The 18,059-nt window shown below is 50.2% G+C and overlaps 1 protein-coding gene across 4 annotated transcripts in view; it reads left to right on the plus strand.

Moving 5' to 3' along the window:
- The first annotated feature begins 8,274 nt into the window (after positions 1-8,274).
- The window catches only part of LOC146854239 (uncharacterized), a 107,844-nt gene continuing 98,059 nt past the window's right edge, over positions 8,275-18,059 (plus strand). For 2 of the 4 annotated variants that reach the window (XM_085650532.1, XM_085650529.1), the window contains exons 1-2: positions 8,275-8,412; positions 14,398-14,517. The gene's annotated coding sequence lies outside the window, so the exon portion shown is untranslated. The remainder of the gene's footprint in view (positions 8,413-14,397; positions 14,518-18,059) is intronic. The other 2 variants (XM_085650530.1, XM_085650533.1) reach the window with 2 other exon arrangements.

Here is an 18,059-nt window from a genome sequence, read left to right on the forward strand (position 1 = left end):
GGGCGGAGGAGGGGCAGGGTGGGGGGTTGCAAAATGCGGCATACGGACGATTGCAGGTAAGTTACGAAAAAAAAAACTTACCTGCAATCGGCCGAATGCCGCATTTTGCAACCCCCCACCCTGCCCCTCCTCCGCCCCAAGTCACCGCCCCGGTAACACGCCCTATACGGGCCGTGGCTGGTTTGCTGCCCTAACCTCCTCCAGGCACGTGTGCAGGGAGTGCTTCTCTGTGCATTCTTTTTTTTTTTTTTTTTTGAAAATTTTATTGAACAATAAATCAATTACAAGCATGGGCCTACAACCACCGGGGCCGGCCGCTAGATTCAGAAAGGCTCATACAGTACTTAAGGCAGTAGTCGACTCCCGGGGCCCAGTCCCGTACACGGCTCCGGATAGTCCTAGGGAAGCAGGATACATAGGTTTAACATAAATAACAAATAAAAAACAAAAGGCAAGGCATAAGGACAAAAAAGTGTGGGTCAGGCTACCTCCGGGGGACTCTACTTCAGACCTTCAAATAGCTATCAGGAGGAAGGAGTACTGATAGGTCGGGGGGGGGGTCACGGGAGAGGAACGTCTATAGTCGGTTATTCCAAAAGTCGCAAGGAACCATCAAGGGTCAGGGGGACAAAGCAATATCGGTGTCCACTAGGGGGGGAGTACAGATACCTCCACGATACGCGTTCCATTGCCCCCAGATTCCACCCCATGCCCCCGGTTTACCACGAGCCACATACACAGTCTTCTCCCTGAACATGCACCAGTCCATGTTCTCCTTCCATACGGACACGGTGGGAGGCCGCTGGGAACCCCATAGCTGCGCTATATCTCTCTTGGCAATCATGTTCCCCAGGGCCGCCCACCGAGTCTGAGCCGCGTTATAATCATTGGGCTCCCACACATTCAGGACACAGCGACGCACCTCTGGCAACAGCGCAACCCCGGTGACTTGTCCCATGACCTCATGAACCCGGCGCCAGTATTCAGCCACCTCGCGGCACTCCCAAAGGATATGGAGAAAGGTGGCACTGAGCCCACATCCCCGCTTACAAAGCCCGTCTTCAGAAAATCCCATCGAGACCAAACGGGGACCCGTCACATACACCCGGTGGAGAATCTTAAGCTGGACCAGGCGGAGACGGGCTGGAATGGCCACTTCCTTGGGGGACGACAGTGCGGACTGCCAGTCCTCGTCGTCCAGTTCCACCCCATCCCCCGTCCACGCCTCCCGGAGGCGCACCAAGAGGTCAGCCCGATTATTGATAAGTTTTTTATAAACTAAAGAGATAGTACTGTCGGGGACATGACCATCAAGTATGCGGTCCTCGAGGGGCGAAGAAGCCGGGATCTTGGTCCCCTCCCCAAAAACCGAGAGCAGGGCATGCCGAACCTGGGCGTAGCGAAAGAACTCCCTTTCCGTAAGTTCGTATTCGCTCTGGAGCGCCGCAAATGTTTTAACCGCACCCTTTATCCATAAGTCTCCCACTCTACTAATACCAATCGTGTCCCAACGTTCAAACCCCTTCATTGTCCAGAGGCTTCCCAGTCGGTCGGAGGCAAACAGGGGAGTAGCACATGTTAATCGCTCACTCCAGCCCATGGCTGCATTGGCCGCCCTCCAGATCCGTACCGCAATCTTAGTAGGGCCCGTAAGGGTCCGTCCAGCCGAGCTGGAGTAAAGTGCCCTGTTATAATTTCCGCCGGGAAGCAGGAATTTATCCATCTCATACGCCGGATTCAAGCCAGGCGCATACGTGGCATGGTTAATGGCCGATAGCTGTGAGGCCCAATAATACCTGCGAATGTCGGGAAGCGCGATGCCCCCGTCATACCAGGGGAGAGTAAGTTTTGCCAGAGCGATACGAGCCCGTCCGTCCCACACCAGTCTCCTCTGCAGGCTCTCCACCTCCCGAAAGTAGGACACAGGAATGACATCGAAGGAGTTCTGAAGTGCATAGAGGAATCTGGGAAGGGACATCATTTTAAACAGCGCTGCCCGACCCAGCGGGGACAAGGGCAGCTTACACCACCGAGCTGTGTCCTCCCTCAAACGCCGAAGTGGAAGCAGGAGATTCTGCTCATAGCGAGCCACCGGGTCCATCGAGACGTATATTCCCAGGTATTTAAAGCCGGACAGAGATAATTGGATCGGAAGCCGAGGCGGCAAGAGAGGAGGGTCGCCGGAGATAGGATAGACACAGGATTTAGACCAGTTGATCGTTAGACCCGAATTTCTCCCAAAGGAAGTCAGAACATCGAAGAGAACATTAAGCGACTGCCGCGGCGAGGTGAGATACAGGAGAATATCGTCTGCATACAACGAGACCCGATCCTCGAAGCCCGGGGCCCACCGAATCCCTCTGAGCGAGGGCTCCCAGCGGAGCCAAGCAGCGAGCGGCTCCAAGGCAAGAGCAAAGAGCAGAGGGGACAACGGGCACCCCTGCCTCGTACCCCTACCGAGAGCGAAGGGCCGAGAGACCCGACCATTAACCACCACCTGAGCCATGGGTCCCGTGTAAAGAAGCTTCACCCAGCCAAGAAATCCTTCCCCAAAGCCAAATTTGGTCAAAACAGCCCAGAGGAATGGCCACTCGATGGTATCAAAGGCCATCGTGGCGTCTAAAGAAACCAGCACGGCCGGTTCGGAGAGGTACGCCGCCCTGGCGAGGGCGCCGTGAAGACGCCGCAAGTTAAGAGCGGTGTTACGGTGAGGGATGAAGCCGCATTGATCAGGATGAATCAGATCGCAGATAACGCTCAACAAACGATTGGCAAGGACTTTGGCCAGGATTTTAGGCTCTGCGTTTAGCAGTGAAATAGGCCTATAGGAGGCACAGCGGTCTCGTGGCTTACCGTCCTTGGGGATCACGACTATCGTAGCCAGACGCTGGTCGTCAGGAAGGGAGCCTGCCTCAAGGGATTCCTGAAACATACGACGGAGGAAGGGAGCGAGTTTATCCGGGCGCAACTTATATAGTTCAATAGGCAGACCGTTAGGACCCATCGCCTTGCCCGAACGAAGGGACCGAATCGCAGATGCAATTTCATCTACAGACAAGGGGGCGTCCAGCTGCTCACGGTCTTCGACGGACAGGCAGGGCAAAGCAATATCCCTCAGCAGAAGGCAAGAGTCTTCCTCGTCCCTATCAGTCACCGGGGAGTACACGGCCCGGAGGTGGTCAGCAAAACATTCCACAATCTCGCCAGGCTCAGTCAGACACACTCCATCCGAGACACGCAGCTCCGGGACCACACGATTCACTCTCTCCTTCTTATCCAGCCACGCAATCAACTTTCCCGCCTTGTCCCCGGCATCATACAATCGACCCTGCTGCTCCCTATACATCGTTTTGGCAGCGTCAGTGACAAGAGACCTGTATTCAAACTGTTTCAGGCTGAGGGCATGGAGCCCGTCCGGAGTGACACCCGTCTCCAAGGCCGACTCCAGCCCCGAGATGTCAGTCTCCAGCTTCACCACTGCCTCACTCTTATGCTTCTTAGCCACCACTATCTGGGAGAGGGCGTGTCCGCGGATTACGGTTTTAAAGGCTTCCCACAGGGACCTTGCGGACGACACCGACCCCTCGTTTTCAAGGAAGTATTGGTCCATAGCCTTAACCAGACTGTCGCGAGTCGTAGGGTCTCGGAGGTACCACGGGTTGATGGGAGCGATCCGCCCTGCAGACCGCGACTCGGTGTCAAAGAGCAACCACAGCGGGGAATGATCGGAGATACCCCGCGCCAGGTGCCTAATCTCTCGTATCCGACCAGTCTGTGCCGCGGGCATAAGGAAATAGTCTAACCTAGAAAGACTCCCATGCGCCCCGGAGTGAAAGGTGTACTGACATTGGTTCGGATGCATTAATCTCCAACTATCTACCAGACCGAAGGTCTCCAGCAGTCCACCAAGCCATGCCTGGGCAGCGGGGAGGGCCCTGGGTGGGTGACGATCCAGGTCACCCGAAACCACCGAATTAAAGTCCCCGCCCATAAGCAAAAGACTATCCGGAAGCTCAAGCAGCATTCGACCCAAGTCCGCAAAGGTGGAGTTCTGGAGGCCCGGGGGGACGTAAACTGAGACCAAGGAAAGGGGCTGCCCCTCCCACCTTCCAGTCAGACACACATAGCGCCCTCTGTCATCCGAGATTACCCTAGTGATATCCAACGGAAGTGAGGATCGCAGGAGAATGCCCACCCCCCTGGAACCAGTTGTGAAACCAGAATGGGCCACGAGGCGGTATCCCCCCCTGTTCATTGCATGACAAACATTACCAACCAGATGCGTCTCCTGGATAAACACCACATCAGGAGTCAGACGGCGCAAATACTGCAGTACTACACCCCGTTTGATACGGTCCCCCAACCCATTGACGTTCCATGACATCAGCCTCAACCCGTCCCCCCCATCCCCTCCGATAGATCAAAGGCCCCCCATTCAGTAGCACAGTTCCCGAATCTGGACAAAAATCAGTACCTCGCCCTGCAAACGAAAAAAACACAGCAAAACAACCCCTCCCTCCCCCCAACCCCCCCCCAAATCCAACTCCCCCCACCCTGCACCCCTGCGGGCCAGAAAACCCCCCCAACTTGCAGTGTGCCTGTCGCCCTCCTAACCCCATTCTACGAAAAGACCCCGGAGGAGGAAAGGGACCCGTCCCCGCCCGCCCCCCACACAGGTCCTAGCGAGACAAAATGAACAAAAGAAGTAAAACCCAGCTGAACAGTGCAAAATGGCAGATTCAAGGACCAAAAGTCACTCCAAAGGGGACCCGTCACCTTCGGCGCCTGCAGAGGGCCCGGGACGGCCACCTCTGTCCGGCAGCGAGTCCAGCCAGTCACTCACGGCCACAGGAGAGTCAAAAAAGGCAGTCCGATCCTCATGTTCCACTCGGAGTTTTGCAGGGTAGAGCATAGAGTACTTTAGGCCCAGTTCACGGAGACGACGCTTCACCCCCTGGAATCCCATCCGCTGTTTCTGGACAAGTTGGGTAAAGTCCGGATAAAAGTTAATGGATGAGTTCTCATGACGAACCGGGCCGTGGACCCGTGAGGCCTGCAGAATCGCATCTCGGTCTCTATAGTGGAACAGTTTGGCCACAATAGGCCTCGGGGGGGCCCCCGGCCGCGGCCGACCGCCCGGAACTCGATGGGCCCGCTCCACGGCAAAGAACTTGCTTAGGCCTGCAGGGGCCAACTGTTGGAGGATGAGTTCCTCGACCAGGAGGTCAACCGGGCGGTCGTCAGAGGACTCCGGTACGCCTATGACACGGATGTTGTTGCGTCGGGCCCGTCCCTCGAAGTCCTCCGGCCGCCGAGCCATCTGGTCGTTGAACGCCTTAATGTCACCCAGCGCGGCCTGCAGGTCCGACACATCCGCACCAAGGGTGGAGGTCCGCACATCGAGAGCCTGAACCCTCTCGTTAGTTTTGGAGAGGTCTGCCCGAATTAAGGTGACATCGATTGCCACCGTGTCGAAGTTACGGGCCAGGGCCTCGTATTGCGTGGCGATGGTTTCCCTGATGCCATCAATGGCGCCCATGATGTCCTGCAGGGAAAGCTCCGGAGAGACGGTCGTGCCACCGCCGGCGGCATCCGGGGGGGGGGGCGGTCGCTCCAGGGGACCCTCTGCCCTGAGTGTAGCGGTCCATGTTGTTGGCCTGGACCGGTCCCCCGCGGAGGGAGGCCTTAGTCTTACGCCCCTCGGGGCCCCCCTTGCCCCCCATGTGGTCACGGATAACGAAGGGGACCGCCGATCAAGAGTCGTAGGGGCACCGGCACCGCAGACCAGCGCCTCACCAGGGACCACAAGATAGCGGTGCGGGGGGACCCAAGGCGATGGGCACACTAGTGGCAGGTGGAGACAAGGCCTCGTGCAGAGGCCAAGGAAACACCCCGCCACAACAAGCGCCCTCGCAGGCCAGCCCCCTGAAGTCCGAAAGTGAAACCGAAAGTGGTAGGGCGGCCACTGGCACCGTACTGCAGCCGCTGTTGTTCAATTACGACACGGCTCCACGGTTCACCTTCGCCCCGGGCACCTCCGTCGGGTGGGTCCCAAAAGTTCGAACAACGACAACTCAGGATTCCCAGGTCCGATTCGAGTTCTGAAAAGAGATACGTGCTCAGCCGGTCTTCATCTACCAGATTCCATAAACCACATCAGGATATTCTCAGGATAAATTCCGAGGAGCAGCAAGGGTCCGGGGAGCCCTGTGCTCACGCGACCATCTTGGATGCGCGCTAGGCTCCTCCCTCCTCTCTGTGCATTCTTGACACTTGCTGACATTTATTTGTTCCACCTCTCTCTAGAACCTAGCACGGCACGCATGCAGTCTCTTTCTGCAGCTCAGAGTCGATCGTTTGCAAGCTTGGCCCTAAAGCAGCATCTGTCTGGTTCCACTCTGCCCCTTAGAGAGTGGCTTGTGTGAATCTTTTCTTTAATGCAGAGTCAGTCATGCGGTGCAAAATGATATGAACCCGTAACGCATGTATGGGGCCTGTCGTAAATGCTGAGGGACGTGTCAATCTTTTCTTTGTGAATGCTGTTTATAATGAAACTGGCATGTTGTCTGTCACCCTAGGAATGTCGATTTAGCTTCTGTGGTATATGCTGGTAATTCAGTGACTGTCAGTGCAAAGAACCACATGTCTTCTACCTGTGCTTTAGCATTTGGCATCTGCTCTGCCTTATTCCTAATTCAACTGTGGGCGCATGCTCAGGAGGCGTTTTCCAGTACCGAAGATTTTGTTTATTGCATGCACTGTTAATAACTCATCATTTGTCAACATTTTATTATTGCAATTGTTTTCAAGTGCAGGGCATTATGACTAGTATAACTGAAATGCGTGGTGAATGTGCCAAGTTGACAGTCCTTGCAGGGTTGAAGGTTATCGGTGAAAGGCTTTTCAGATTTTCTGTGGGTGCCGGTGAACTTGCTGACTGGACTGGTGGGGTTTCAATCAACGACCAGATGCTAGAGGCCAACACGAGGCCTTAGTGCAGTGCCATAGGAATGTGCAGGAAGCAGGAGCGCAACCCGAAAGTCAGTGGGACACCTGATTTAACAAGTTAAATCCATAACATTCGTGGCAGTGTTTAACAGCATTACACTTTTAATTGTAAAGTTACTGCAACGTTGAACTCTAAGTGGCAGACATTCAGTATTCGTCATTAGTGTGCAGAGAAGAAATGTGAATGAAGCCTGAGTGTATTATATTGTAATGCTGATAGCAGCAGCAAACTCTATTGTGGGGCCCTGCTTCATTAATGGAGGGGTGGGCAACTATCTATGAGGTAAGATGGTTTGTATTGAAAATAAATGCTAGCCACCAGAGTGGCACTGGAAGACCGCAGCCTGCAGCCATAGTTTACAGCATTTCTGCCAGTGAGCTCGCTGGCCCATGTGCCCCAGAACACTGGCCAAAGATGCTCCCTGCCTCGGTCTGGCACTGCAGGGAGAACTTACTTGTGGTGGCACAGGTGAGTCCACAACAGGCTACTCTATGAAGATGACTGCAATGAGAGCAATGTCTGTGAGTTTGGGGGAGGGGTCCAGATTCTTTTTGAACTTCATTGCTCAAAGGGGTCTTATTTCTATTATTTATGTCTTTCCCTGCACTTCATTGCTTGTTTTTGCTTGCGAGAAAGTGTCTGGAGCAAGATCAGCCTTTAGTCTAGTAAGTTTTCACAAAAGAGCACGAACCACCCATATTTGCAAAACTGTGTTTTATGTTGATTACCTCTGAGTTACTGCTTTTTACTAGGTTAGTGCCCTTCAATTTCTGGTGCTTTGCAGCAGTTGTAAGATCTTATTAGTTTCTCGTAGCTCAAATAGGTGCAATTTCTTATATTTATATGTTTCCCTCCTCTTCATTGCTTGATTTTGCTTGCGAGAAAGTATCACTTATAGTTGCTGAATGTCAGTCATAATTGCACTGAAATTATGAAAATGTCACACATAAGCAATCTGAAACCTTGGCAGCTATGCTTAATCTGCACCTAATTGTTATGATATTACAGCCTTTACATGAAAGAAATGATCTTACCAATCATTTGTTTGCATATAAAAGCTGTAATATCACCCTTCACCAGAAGAGGGCTCCCCGGGGCTGTATTGCGCATGTGTCCGGCGTGGGCTGTTCCAGCCCGTCCTTTCACAGATGCAATACATGTCCGGGGACATGCTGTACTAGCCTCAGACAGTGCAACATGTCAGAAAATGGTGAATTGGGGCCTGTCCCTCATGCGCCCTTATGACCCATCAGAAGCCACGATAATGGAAAAGGACAGCTTGACGTCCTATCTGAGCTTCTGATTGGGCACAAGGGTATGAGCCTCATTCTGGTGCACTTTTTTTCTGAATCTGGGCAGTTTGGAGTCTTGATTCGTGAAGTGCAAGTCAAGGACTGCCTCGGGTAAGTTTCACCTTATGTGTCTTGTCCATATTGTTTCAGTGTGTCTGCAAGCCTGCACCAGTGTATGTGTATTTGAATGTGTGTATGCGTGAGATTGTACAAAATAGTATCAGCGTACATTTTAAAAATGACCTTTGTTGCAATGCTACCTGCATTGCTTCCCCTCGCCCCTTCACCCATGACGCCAAAGACAGAGCAGAATATTAAACTTTATCCGAACCCAGAGATGGCAATGTAAGAGCATAATACTCATTTTACCCATAATGCATTTTTAATATTTGCCTAATTTGGAGCAGTTAGCATGCAATCTGTGCTTCTTTCAAACTTGGATACTTGGAAATGTTAATAGGAAACGGCAAGTGAAATCATAGACTACAGTTTGATTATCTAGTGTAAAAAGAAGAGAGCATTATTTCATTACGCAATTACGAATACAAGGTTTTAGGCAAAACATGCTTTATATCTTGTAAAAAAAGCACATTATCTCTTTAAAGGAAGATATGTTTGAAGCTACTGCCAGCAAGGTGAAGCTAGCAATGAGCCCAAGAAGTAAGTGTAGGTTTTGATTGACTTTTTTGAATAAAACTCCGATTAAACTCAACGGGGCAGATTTACAAGCCCCTTGCGCCACTTTTGCGTCACTTTTCCCATGTTAAAAGTGACGCAAAAGTGGCGCAAGGGGCTTGAAAATCTGACCCAACGTTTTTTAAGATGCCACTGCAGAGTTAATGGGTGGGTGTGTGTGTGCGCTAATTTGGGATTGGTAGGAGATTTTTCCTTATGACAAAAACCCTGTGCAAGTGATTTAAGTTATGGGTTGTCTCTTGGTGGGTCCTTCACAGTTAGAGTTTGAGTCCCGCAACCCACCACCTAACCAACCTCGCCAGGGTTGACAGTTGGTGAACCTCAAATGAATGGCAAGACAATTGTCCATTCTAGGATTTTAGTGGGTGGGTGTGTTTTTGCCTAATCGTTCTGGTGTGTGCATGCTTGGACAACCAATTTGGTTCGTCCGTTCTGTTTTCTTCAATGCAGGACTGCTCTTTGTTCTGTAATTTGTTCGTGGTTTGTGATTGGCTCAGCCTAATCCTCAAAAAATGGAAAGTACACTGACAAGAAGTACAAAACAAATTCACTTTAATGAAATGAACATCTTGTTTAAAGAGGTTTGTTACTTTGCACTCAAAGCGTGGCATGTCAAAATTATTTATTACACTAGATAATGCCACATGCAGCAAACAATTGACCAAAAAATAAGCGGCCCAGAAAGAAATATTTTCAAACTGTCTGTGAGTTCTTGCACCTCCTCCTGCATGCAAAATTGCTTTAAAATCTTATTTTGTGCCCGTGTAACCTTACCACAGCACTCTCCGGTGCACACCAGTGGTACTCCCAACTACATAGTTCCTTTGAAACAAAAGAAATGCATCTCACAGAAAGTGCTGTGATCAAATGAAAAACAAAAATGAAATTCCGGGGCCAAACGGTTTCACCACATAAACCTATTGATTCAAAATCATTTAATCACTGGATTATGTTTTTCCTAGATTCCTTCATAGTTGGTGATAAAGTATTCATTTTGGCTGGTGAGAGCCTATCCGGCTTGACTTCCACACAGAAATGACAGCTTCTTCCAGTGATTCATGTTATGTTAAAAAAAAAAAAACTCTTATCATGCTGTTTTGCCATTACTATGGCTCCCAGCACTTGTTTAGGGATTTGAGCAAAGGTGAAACTTAAGTCTTTCCAGTTCTACACATCTTCATCAGTAGAACTGGAGAAGCTGTTGCATTAAACAGCGTAGAATGACCTTCAATTTCTGCAATTGACCAATAACTGATCTTGCATTAGCCGCCTAACATTTCTTGGCATGGATGTTGGAGGCTTTGGGGTGCATGTGCTATTAGGGCTACTAGCCAAAGAAGAACTTCTTGCCAATAAATGAACGCAGATTCTAACAAGTGTGTTATTTTCTGTGATTGTAGTTGGAGCATTCCCCATGTCATTTGGAATGTTTGAAGGGAATGTCGGAGATGTGGGTGGCAGTTGGAGGAGGACCTGGGAAGTGAAGCGTGTCATTCAGTGGCTAAGAAAGGCCGCTACTGTCCCCACAGTGCGTGCGGTGGGGCCGAGCTCCTGGGGGGCTCCCTCAGCACAGTACCATGACCTGAGTGCTCCTGAGTCAGTCCGGAGGGGGCCCCCTGCATGTACTTTGCAGATGGGCCCCCTCAAGTTTTGTTACGCCACTGTGGGCAAGGGAGCGGAGTTGTCCACCTGAGGAGACTGATTAAACTCCCCAAAGCTCCATACCAGGTTTGGAGCGAAGAAATGTGGGAATCGGAGCCGGAGGCAAGTTAGAGCAGCGAGCGGTGGCCCTGCTGAGGCCAACAGACCGGTGGGCCCAGGCAGCGCGAAAGCGAGGGCGAGGGCGGCGGCAGCGAGTTCGGCGCTGTGGAGGCCAGGGCAGCGGCACACCGGGAGACTCTCCCATCGAAATGACGACTGGGCTTTGAGTGCAAGGACCAACGGGGCTGGAGACCCAGAGAGGCGGCGGCGCTGCTGAGGCTGCAGGCCTAGTAAGCCCGAAGAGCGTGAAAGGGTCAGCCGGGGCGACACCTTCAGGACCGGAGCTGCAGGAAATCTTCTCCTTTACCTGCAACGGAGCCTTGAGGGTGAGAGCCAACGGAACTGGGGCCACAGAGAGCGAGAAACAAACCAGGACAATCTGAGTGATGCACCGGAGGCATGTGAGGTAGAGGATTGTAGCGTTTCTAGCAGGGAGCGAGGGCCTTCCGGATCTTGCATCTGGCTGGTATCATGCTGTGTCGTGAGTGATCGGGGAGTAGCCGCGGTGCAAGCAGTAAGACAGTCGGGCTAAGTCCCGGGGCCAAGTTCTGGGCAATGCACTTCCATTGAGCAGAGACACTACCTGTGATCTGAGGGCTGATGAGCTGATACGCGGAAGGCGCAGAGAAGGTGGAGGCACCCCAAGACACCGTGGAGGTACCCTCACCATCCGAATAGCATCGGTCTATGTAATCAGACCGAGTGCGCGAAACCCCCAGCAGGGCTGAGGAATCAGGGGGCAGGAGCGGTGTGCCTGCTGGGGACAAAAACATGGGGGACCCGGAGCCGCTGGTGCTCACGACGAGCTGCCATAGACGCTGAGGGCTGGCCTCCTCAAGGAGTGGTGGTGGAAAATTATTCAAAAGATAGATCTTGCTGCTGGGGTGTGGGTGAGAAACTTGGAACACCGAGCCCTAACAACATGCAAGGAGGGAGTTGTAGCGGCACCTGAAGAACCGGGCCAAGGGGCCTCGGGGGCCTGTGATGCGCCTGGGCTGAGCATACACAGGCCCATTAGATATACTATCTGGGACCAGTGGATGCTGAATATTGAGGAGAGCTGCCAGGTAGGCCCATACATGCTGATCAATAACCTCCCCCTGAGACCATAGCCAAACTACACGTGTGGAGAGAATACGCAGCAAACCGCACCAAGGGTCCCAGAGGTAGAGCGGCAAGGGTGACTGGTGAACAGGGGCTGCACACAAGACAAAGTGGGGCCCCCGCTGTTGGCGCTCCAAGTAGGTTCGATCCCTCGAAGGGCGGGAGAACTCTGAAACATAGACCCTCGGGATTCACGGGGTCATGCCAAAACAAAGGGTCAAAACAGGAGCAACTCAACCGCCCACGAGGGAGTCGTCTCCGGCCCCCCCTGACAACAGTAGTGGTGATCACACGACCATGGACTCTGCATTGCACCTGCACCTGGACAAAGTCCTTGCTGCCATAGCGGATACCAAGGCGGCACTCCAACAAGACAGAGGGGTAGTATCGTGGGGCTGGGTCTACAACGAGCGGAACATCAGAAGCTGGCCGACTGAGTTAAGGAAGTGGAGACTACTGTCGAGGAGCTTATCCCGGAATGTAAACAAGGAGAGGCTCGCCTGAACCAACTTAAAGCCAGAGTGTCTGAATTGGAACGTAGGGCTGAAGATGCAGACGGGAGGAACAGGTGGTATTCCAGAGGGAATAGAGAGCTCGGACATGTCAGTGTTTTTAGAAAAATGTCGGAACAATGTAATGCTGCCGTACTCTCTCTCCAAGTTCTTTGCCATAGAAAGGCCTGTCCTGGGGCATCCTCCTGCCTCAGGACAACCTCCGAGGCCGGTGGTGGCCAAACTACTACACTTTAAAGACAGAGACTCCATTTACAGCAGACCAGAACCAGAGGGCCTTTTATTCTTGACAACAGGAAGATATTAATGTTCCCAGATTTTAACGCGCGTGTGCAGGCACAGCGAGCCTCCTTCACTGAAGTGAAGAAGGCTGTACGAGAGGCGTGCCAACAATATTCCTTGATTTTTCTGGCAAAGCTTCGAATCACACTGGACGGCTCCACATACTTCTGTACAGAGGAAACTTGGACCTGGCTGGAAGGATATGAGAAGGGCGCACCCTTGCCTAAACCACAATGTGGCCCCAGGGGCCGAAACGCACAGTGGACCCAAAATGCAAACGACCCAAGAAACCGAGTGCACTAAAGAAACCCACGATATCTCAGACACAAGAAGACAGGAAGGCCGTCCTACATGCTGTGGCATAATTAATGTCATCTAAAAACTCATGGTTTCATCACTGGAGCATCTCACGCAGTCGTCGGACTCAAGAGGAAAATACAGCGACAGACGCGGAACTACCTAAACTCACTCCACGCTCAGCAGACGATATTATATGAAGTGAAAAACCTTGAAAATACCCCCCTTGCAGTGTGGAACTTGGACCTAATCTTACCTCTGCTACAACGATCTCCCGCACAAGCTGGGGAACCTGGACGGAAGCAATGTCCTCCCCTTTTTTCTTTCAAGACTTTCAGTTTTTTTATTTCTTACTACCCCCTCACCTCCATCAGAGTGTTCTGCTTGAGGAGCTGAAGGTAGCTTTCTACGTGCGTTAATGTTTGGTTACAGGTTTGGGCAGCTGGCTGTTGCCGGTTCGCTTTTGGGTGTGGGGCTTGCAGTTCCTGGGGCTATTGTTTGCTGCATTGGGGACCTTCTTTCAAGAACTGTGTTGGGGACTGGGGAGGGGAATGTGGGGGATGGGGGTGGATAGAACATGGCTTCACGCATGGCGGGTGCTGAAGACTTTAAGTTAATTTCCTGGAATATTAGGGGCAAGGCTTCTCCCGCCATGGAATATTAGGGGCAAGGCTTCTCCCGCCAACGATATAACATCCTAAGTTATCTTAGACGCAGAGGGGCTTAAGTGGTGATGCTTCAGTAAACACATCTGACAGCAGATTAAGTCACTAGGCTCAAACGCGGATGGCGAGGCCAGCTGTTTGCGAAAGCTTACACAGCATATGGCCGAGGGGCACTTGTTTGGATTAAGCCGGTAACCCCTTTCCATGCCACGCACACAATTATAACCAAGGAGGGCCGTCATGTATTAGTGAAAGGGAGACTGAGGGGAGAGAAATCACAATAGGAAGTATATATGCCCCGAACCAGTGTTAGCAATTATGCACGAAGCTTAACCAATTCTGGAACCACAGATTGACAGGAAACAAGACCGTTGAGTTGATTTTATGGTACAGCACATACGCCTTGAAGTTGTGCAAAATAATAGAAAGTGGACATGTAGTTTTGTTTGTTTTATATTTTTATATGCTTAAATACTTGGTGAATTGGAAGCGAATTGTAAGAATAACTAAAGTCTTGTGTTTAGTAAACAGACTTATTTGTAAGCATGACTAAGGCCTTCAAGTTCTCTCCACATGTGCTGCCACATCCGTCAGTTGATGATGAGTCATACATCCTGCACAAATAAGCCCCACCCGTCCCAGAGCTATAAAAAGGAACATCTGTCTAGCAGAAACGCTTGGCCTCGTTGTTTCTTCCGCTTACCTGCATTCCAACGTGTGAAGGTCTTTGGCTCCTGTCTTCTCCGGCTTCAGTTCCTGGCTTTGTTTTCCCCTCCCAGAGTGCCGCATCAGTTCCTGTTTCCCTCGAGAGCTGTAAGGGAAAAGAAAAAGGACAAAATGAAACAAAAGTAGTTCTTTCTGCATTCGCGTCTTGCCGATGCAGTCCCAAGAACAATCAGGTACTTTTTAAACTTCAAATCTTATGCATAAGAGACTTCTGTGAGCGAACGTTACTCCACAGACCAGAATTATTCTTTTGGCATGTAACACTTGTCGTCTTTAGAAAACAGGAATTCTAATTGAATCAGAACATTGGCTAAAGACAGTAAGCAATATTATTTAACCCTGTGATAGCTAATACATGTGAACAAACCGGTTGTTAGTGTAAGAGCAAATTTTTCTTGTTTCTTTCTTTAGTGCATGAGTAAATTAAGAAATCTCATTTAAAAAATAATCCCAACAATATTTGGAAAAGCAGATACAGTCTATAAGGGTCATAGACTGTTTTGAGAGGTATACAGAAATCATAGACATTGAATGATTAGTGTGTTGTATAATATGTTAGCAAATAGAACATATAACTGAACAGTTGTATATCATTTGTTGTTTAGATAAACATACCGTACTGCAAATAGTGCCAGACAGTGCTGAAGAAAGAAGAAGCTTGTCAGGTCATCAGAAGTGCGCCAAACCAGAGATTGCTGTGTTTGTTATCTCTTTTTTTTTATTTGATCCAATTCCCCTTTCCCCTGGGATTCTTTCTTCGTGCACAGTGTTTTTAATCGCTTTGGTAGAGGTAGGGTCTTAGGGGTATTGGTAGCCAGCGTCTCATCTCCCCAAAGGTACAACCTGGTTTTCAGGTGAGTGGTTTCCTAACAACCAGGACCAGACGCAGTTTCTCCAATGCCTTTATGGACCTCTGTCTGAAATGGCGGCAGGTGACTTAATTCTGGGGGGAGATTATAACTATGTAATAGACCTTGCTATAGATAGAGCCAGGCCGCCTCTGAAAGGTACGCCGGCGGCTGTGACAGCTAAGGGCCTTCGAGGCTGGATGACCAGGTGGGAATTGCTGGATGTTTGGCTTTTACAAAACGGCCAACGTAGGGAATACTCCTATTACTCGCCATTGTATGGCCTTCACACTGGACTACATATATTCCTCTGTTCCAGACAACTGGCAGACAAAATGGAGGGTTCAGTATACTTAGAGAGGTCCCTATCTGACCATAGTCCTCTCCTGTTGAGATTTGCTCCTAACGTGGGGAGACCGGCCATCTCCCTGTGGAGATTAGACCCTGGCCTTCTTGAGGATGATTGCTTTAGAAAAAATCTTTTCAAACCACCTCACAATACTTTGAAACCAATCAGGGTACCGCTAGCTCCCCCCTGATAGAATAGGACGCTTTTAAGGTAGTAATCAGGGAGCATTGCATGGAGCAGACCATGGGGCGCTTCACAAGAAATTAATAACGAGCTCCAGATGCTAGAAACACAAATACAGGCACTATACAGAATTACAGAGAATGATATAGAGATTAGGAAACGACTATCAGACCTAAAAAGTAATTAAAATGAAACTCAGGAAAGATTGAGAATGTTAGATCTATGTGCCTATCGAGAAAAACAACATGTAGAAGGTGGGAAGGCCCGGAGGCTGTTGGCCTGGCTGATCCACCCTGAAACCAAGGGATCCCTGATTCCTAATTTATTGACAACAGAGGGGTACTAAATGGATCAATGATTCATTTAGAGATTACTATGCTACATTCTACACGGAGCCTGCGGAGTTACAGGAAATAGATCTAATGGCATATCTGGAGGAGTTGGAACTCAGGAAGGTAGACCAGACAGCGCAGGAGGACCGGGGGGCAGCGATCAAGGTGCACGAGATCAGCATAGCAGTTAAGGAAATGGCCAGAGGGAAAACACCTGCACAGGATGGTCTCCCGGCAGAATTTTATAATACCTATGTTACCACCCTGGCCCCACACCTGGAAAAACTGTATGCAGCTGCATTGCAGAAGGGTCTATTGCCTGTGTCCACTAGGGAGGCACTGGTGGTCCCCCTGCCAAAAACCAAGTCAGATTTACCGGGCACGGCAGACTTTAGGCTGCTGTCGATGCTAAACCTGGATTTTAAAATACTGAGTAAAGTTTTGTACACCAGAATAATACCCTACATGCAGAGACTAGTTCATATGGATTAGAATGGGTTTATCCCGACCAGGTCGACCTCTAATAACTTGCAGAGATTATACCAGGTGTTATTCCACATGGATATGGCAATGTTTAACAATGTGTTGGTTGTGGCCGTAGACCTGGAAAAGGCCTTTGACTCCCTGCAATGGGATTTCCTACTCAGGGTGATGAGGTTCATATGCGTAGGGGATGAGTCTGCTTTACTCGATCCCTACTGCAAGGGTGCATAGGAGTGGACTGGTGTCTGGGTCCTACCCTATTTATAGAGGAACGAGCCAGGGCTACCCATTATCCCTGCTGCTCTTTGCTCTGGCTATGGAGCCACTGTATATATCATCTCGTTATACGCTGACGATATCCTACTTTACATCAGAGATGGAGGGACAGATATACACAAGGCATTTCAAATCATAGAGGAATTCTCCAAACTGTCAGGACTCAACATCAATAAACGTTAGACCCAGATTTTTCCAGTGAGAACCACACTACCCAGACCCTTGGGCCTACCAGAGGGACTGACCTGGTCATCAACTTCAATCACATACCTAGGTATTCATATATTTCATAGCAGGGTGGATCTACTGGAGGGTAACCTGCGGAGGGTGGTTCGAGCCTTAAAAACAAATGTGGCATTTTGGCAGACCCTGAGGTTGCCGGTAATGGCGAGGTTAGCGCTGTCCAAAGATATGGTTCAGGGTCCGGGACACTCTGTTAAGAGAGGTGATCTGGGACTGTGGGAGGCACAGAGTGCCTCTTAGAGCGTTACAACAACCTGTAAGTTTAGGGGGCCTGGGTGCTCCAGATTTTGAGGCAAACTACCTTCGTGAGCGCAACTCCAATGGTTAGCTCCATGGCTAGACAGTCTGGGACACAAGACGCTGGCGTTTGGTGCCCAATCCCATCATGAAGTCTCATTGCCCAGAATGTTAAGACCCAAATACAAGATTCCACACAAGGAAGTGCTATTAGCGGTGGCCCTGAAATGCTGGGACAGATATATAGATCCGGCAGGGGAATTACCACTATATGCAACAGACCTACCAATAGTGGGATTACCTAGAGAAGGGGACAGGTGCTCCTTTACACACGGTCAGTTGAGAGTATGGAGGGATGCCGGGGTGAACGCTGTCCGAGACTACTACCAAGATGGGGAACTACTGCCCCTATTAGAGTTCCTGGAATATCACAACCTAGGTCTGATACAATTTCTAAATGATCATGCAGTTAGAGGAACCATGGCCGGGCTTTGGGGCAGGGACACACATTAGCCTGACACACACCACGTCCTTCAGGCAATTGTAACCCTAGGAACAGCCAGACACCTAGTAAAATGGTTGTATAAAGCAATAATGGAATTAACGACTGCAAATCTGACCCACATAAAGGAGAAGTGGGGAGGACTGATCGGTAGACCCTTATCTGATGTAGAGTGGAGGAAATCCCTAGAGAAGATTGGAAAAGTGTCTTGGAATTCTAATTTTAAATTTATACAATGTAATATTCTATACATGACATATCT

Source organism: Triturus cristatus, chromosome 4_1, assembly GCF_964204655.1.
Source record: "Triturus cristatus chromosome 4_1, aTriCri1.1, whole genome shotgun sequence".
Taxonomy (NCBI): Eukaryota; Metazoa; Chordata; class Amphibia; order Caudata; family Salamandridae; genus Triturus; species Triturus cristatus.